This window comes from Hermetia illucens, chromosome 4 (assembly GCF_905115235.1).
Source record: "Hermetia illucens chromosome 4, iHerIll2.2.curated.20191125, whole genome shotgun sequence".
NCBI lineage: Eukaryota > Metazoa > Arthropoda > Insecta > Diptera > Stratiomyidae > Hermetia > Hermetia illucens.
In genome coordinates, this window is record NC_051852.1 from 123,442,605 (window position 1) to 123,447,703 (window position 5,099).

The 5,099-nt window shown below is 41.7% G+C and overlaps 1 long non-coding RNA gene across 2 annotated transcripts; it reads left to right on the forward strand.

Moving 5' to 3' along the window:
• Nucleotides 1-4,028: 4,028 nt before the first annotated feature.
• Nucleotides 4,029-4,766, forward strand: LOC119655991. Of its 2 annotated transcripts, none has more exons than XR_005249975.1 (3): nt 4,029-4,207; nt 4,263-4,529; nt 4,623-4,766. It is a non-coding gene; the product is annotated as an uncharacterized LOC119655991 (long non-coding RNA). The 2 variants fall into 2 exon arrangements; XR_005249976.1 differs by having other exon boundaries at nt 4,338-4,529.
• Nucleotides 4,767-5,099: the final 333 nt, after the last annotated feature.

The following is a 5,099-nucleotide window of genomic DNA, read 5'->3' on the forward strand; positions in this document are numbered from 1 at the left end:
GAAGCCCATATTCAGGCGATACGTTGGTTCCCATAACTTTCATCAAAATACAAATGATAACGGACCGCGGATTATTCAAATAGCAGTGTCACACGAAATGGTTATTGGAAGTACTTGGCTTGCGCCCCCCAGATGGGAACATTTTTAATCAAACTGACCACGTATTAATCGAACGCCGCCACCTCTCAGCCGTGAGTCAGAACATAGGAGGGCCAATATAGACTCGGATCACTATCTCGTTGGCAGGGTTCTCCTTGCTCGAATAACAAGACTACCTAGAATCCCCCCAGATGGTGAGAGTTAACACTGAACCCATCCGCAACATAGCCCTCCGCAACACTTATAAGGGGAAATCGATGCCGCAATAACCGCAGTCAACAGAGATCTTAGAGATGAAGCATCAACAAATGATTTTCACTATCTCCTGATACGGCCATAAACATACTTGACCTCAGTCTCAAAAAAGTCGGAATGGCCGGTTCGACGATGAATATAAGCTACCAACGGAATGAAAGAATGCCGCATATCTACTTATCACGAACTCCGGCGATCGGAGAAAAGACTTTACAGACGGAAAAAGGAAGCCTGTCAGAACCAACAGGTCTGTGAACTCGAAAAGTGCAGGGAACAATCGCACCAGGTGCGTAAGTTGTACCAACAAATCAGCAGGATGAAGCCTTACACACCTCGATGCTCATCCTATCGGGACAATGAGGGAAATCTGATTTTCGACAGAATGTGCATATCGAACCGATGGGTTAGCATTTTGATGAACTGCTCAACAACTTAAATACTGGCGGACAAATACTGTCATCACCAAGCATAGAAGAAACAGTCCGAGCAATCCACCGGCTTAAAAACCATAAGTCGCCAGGAGTCGATGGAATTACAGTCGAATTAGTTAAATATGCAGGCGACCAAGTACACCAAGAAGTTCATCAACTGATGCTCAAGGTGTCACACAACGAATCAATTCCTTACGACTGAAAACGAGGTGTCATCTGTCCCATACATAAAAAGGGGGATACTACGCAGTGCAGCAATTATAGAGGTATCAAGTTGCTGATAAGATATTCTCTGCTATCTTGCTAGTTCAGATAGCCCCATACGCCTAGAACATCATTGGCCCATACCAAAGAGGCTTCACTCATCAGCAACAGATCAGATTTTCTCTCTGCGGTAAGCGATTAAAAAACTCTAAAGCCGCCTATGAGAGCATAGCACCATCTTTTCCTTGACTCTAGAGTCGCCTATGACAGCATAACCCGGGTAAAATTGTACATGGCCATGAGACAATTCTGTATCCCAACGAAATTGACAAGGCTGACTAGGTTGACCCTGGCGAATGTGCGAGGCCAGATAAAAACAGCAGGATCACTTCCAAGACCATTCAACATCAACAACGGTCTACGACAAGGGATGCTCTATCATGCGTTCTCTTTAACCTGGCCCTGGAAAAAATGATTCGCGATGCGAATGTAAATGCAAGAGGCACCATCCTCTTCGAGTCCACCTAACTGCTAACCTACGCTGACGATATTGACATTATGGGAAGAGGCAATGTTAGCGCCAAAAACCAAAGGACCGACAACATCAAACCGCATTGGTCAAACGGGAAGAATAAAGATAGGAGACTACAACTTTGATACCGTTGAACATTTTTCCTATCTAGGGTCGAAAATCACAACTGATAACTGCTGCCAACAGAATCTATTTCAGCTTACAAAAACTGTTCTGCTTGAAAGGCCTCACTGTACGGGCAAAACTCTTACAGTACAAGACAATGATTTTGCCAGTCCTCCTGTATTCCCCGGAGACCTGGATTCTTAACAAGAAAAATTGCAAACTATTGGCCGCATTCGACCCCCTACATGAGGATTGACGGTTCCGTAGCATACATAACGGCTAAATCTATGAGCGATACCACCACCGACTGGTTTTGAATACAATTCGGCTCAATAGGTTGCGGTGGGCGGGTCAACTATTCCGTATGGATGAGGATGATCCCACCCGAAAAGTCTACAAGGGCAATATCGATGACGTAGACCAGGACACCGGATAGCTTTTAGTTATATCAAATTCGTGGACTTCGGCGCAAAACCGGGATGTCTAGAGCTCTTTGTTAAGGCAGGGCTAGACCGGATCCCGGTTGTTACGCCGTTGATGATGATGAAATACGTCAATAGAGTGCTGCTACCTCTAATCATTAGTTCAGTTTTGCTCTCGCCATCATGCCGAACCTGCCCCTACGAGGAAGGAGACGCCGAGCATGCAATATTCATGCTTCAGTCGGAAGACAAATGGCAGGAATCGTGACTAACAAAAAGAGCTCCGGATAGTGGTAAGGGAAAGGCGGGTGATGGCGATACAGGAATGACAGCATAATTGCTAACCGGCCTCGTGAATTAATATCCAAAGACAGTTCCGCGGGGTGAGCGGTTGAAGGATGCACGGGTGTGGTTTAGTACGTAGCCGTGCATTTACGTCCATGAATAGTTCACTTCAGCGGTTTCTAGTGATGTCTTTGGAAGTTTCCACATCCTGGGTTAGCCGAAAAAAACCCTGTCCACACGTTTGCGTTACGACTGTTTGTTGAGGCTTGGCAAGTGTGTGGACGAGCCAGATCGCCAACAAGGGTTAGTAACCAAGCCAAACAACCTATCCACATGTTTGTGCTTGAGACTTAAATAGCATTAGATGTTTTCTGCACGGGGTAGGAGTATAAATGAAGAAGTCAGGTTAAATCACTTTTTAAGTTTATCTTTTTTTTTCTTTTTTGCAATGCGCAATTTCAATTAGAAGAATTACTTTTCGGATGTCATGGTTCAATTCTTCATTGTTACCGTTTTTGTAGATAATATCAATGAGTGCGTGCTTGATCGTTTGAGAGCAACACTAAGCCTCATTGAATTGGGCCCAATTGTTCGAACAAAGATTTTTAGGTGGCAGAGTAATCCCATTCAAGTTGCCAAACCGCTCAGTCCATGCCATTCGAAAGGAGTACTCCCATCGCCGTTGGAGTGCTTGGGGATTCCCTAAAAGTCTTGATATAATCGACCGTGGAGCACACGTTGCTCGCTACGGGAAAGCCGGTCCATCGCCAAATCTTTCTGTTTGCCATCAAAAAGATAACAAAGCGGGCGGCTTTTGTCAGTAATCTATTCATTTTTCTGCTAAGTGAAAGTGGAATTACCTGTAATATAAGTGAATCCGAAAAAAAATGTATAGTATAATTTGAACTTTTAGAATTTGAACGGTTAAAGTGGTAATCTTTCGCGAGCCACTCTAAAAAACAGTGGAGTGGTTTCTTTTGATCTTCTCCATTTCCCTTCTTTTCATATTTATATTTTTTTAGTTAAAAGCGTAAATTGCATTGCAAATTTCAAATTGTACTTTCCACTGCTTTGTTGAGGAAACTGCTAAATTTTTCAGTAGTATAGCAGTAATGGATGGGGCTATTGAGGCGCGAAGAGGGGCTGCTCGGATTAGACTATCAATTTGTGTACATTTTTTGTAGTGGAAGAAATCACACTCATCTTCGCAAAAAGTTTGTAATGTTACACGAAACTTACAGCATAGGTCAGGGACCTAAGCCAGGGACTATAAGGTCAATACACCTTTGGTACTCATTAGAAGGGGAGCTAGGAATTTGTCCATTCATATCAATTCAGAAAAAATAATCCCCCGATCATTCTAGTTTGCTAACGCATCTGAGTCCTATGCTTGTAAACATTTCCTAAAATTCGTGAAAGACAAGGACTTCAACCAAAGATTCAGATTGCGATATCTTCAACATACAATTTCAATAATCTTTCATTCATATCCCCACGTCTTGGGAACAGCAGACCAACAAAAACTGCCAACTGCCGAAGGGGAGATGCTTGTACCAGTCGAGCATAAAGCGCTAATCACAAACAAGATTATTGGGTTTTCCAACAGTTCTTGTCGGAACACTAATTGTCCGTTCATCCGTCTATAGGTACTCATGTATCTTAAGATAGCACATATCGAAGAAACACCTTCAGATAATAAAGTCTACTAAGGTAGAGTAGAATTCATGCTGCTACCGCCGCTAAATTTGCCGAAACTTTCAAGAAGATTGATTGCTTTGAGTTTGGTTTGCAATCAAGCATTTTTACGATGCTAAACAATTGGGAATATTTTCATTTTGGCATAGACTCGAAAAAAGGAGAAAAAAATTAGACAGGTATTGACTATTAAAATTATAAGGCTTTCACCGAAATCTTAAAGTTGAAGAGTAGTTTTAGGTTGCAGGCAATCTATCGGTTGTTGTTGCTTTTATGTTTATTTTGCTTGAAGTTAATCAACTTTTCCAGCAATCACTTGATGGGAAGGGTATTGGTTTATGTGTTGCATATTCTCGGCTCATATAACTTATTTTCGACATACCATACATGCGGATGGATTAGTTTACCTGCATCAGATTCTTGATTAAACACCTGTGAAACATGTTACCAGTTGATCTTACCAGATCTGATTGAGCACGGACATGGTAAAGTGCAGTCCAGGTGATTGTTGAAGTTGAAATTGTTACGCATATCTACGTCTCGAAAAATGAAAATGAGAAATATAACATGTTTTTAAACTTTCTTTTCTTTTAGGTTTTCCCAATTAATATTCAGAAGTGCATTGAGGAGTTGTCTTACTTCATAAGAGATAATGTTTCAGATTTCGCTACTGGGGATTACTTCCTGAGGCGAAGGCGAATAAAAGGTTTAAAAGTGTGAGGACCAAGGAGCGGACGTGTCTCCAAATTATTATCATTAATAAAAACAATTTAAAATTTAAATTAAATTAATTTTTATCGATAATATAAAAAGATATTTATATTACTGAATTAATAAAATATAATTAAAAACTTAATTTAAACTACCTTACTTTTGATTTGTTATCTAAGTTTTCCCCAAAAAATTTGAGAAAAAATTCGTATTTTGGCTTGTGTGTTGTGGACGGGAATGAGGGGCGAGCCGTCGACGGGTGGCGGACCAGACCGGCCCCCCACCATAGGGCCTAATGGCACTCAGATCGGTCGTGGAGTCCGTAACCAGGAGGATCCAGACCTCAAAAGAGCCAAAGTA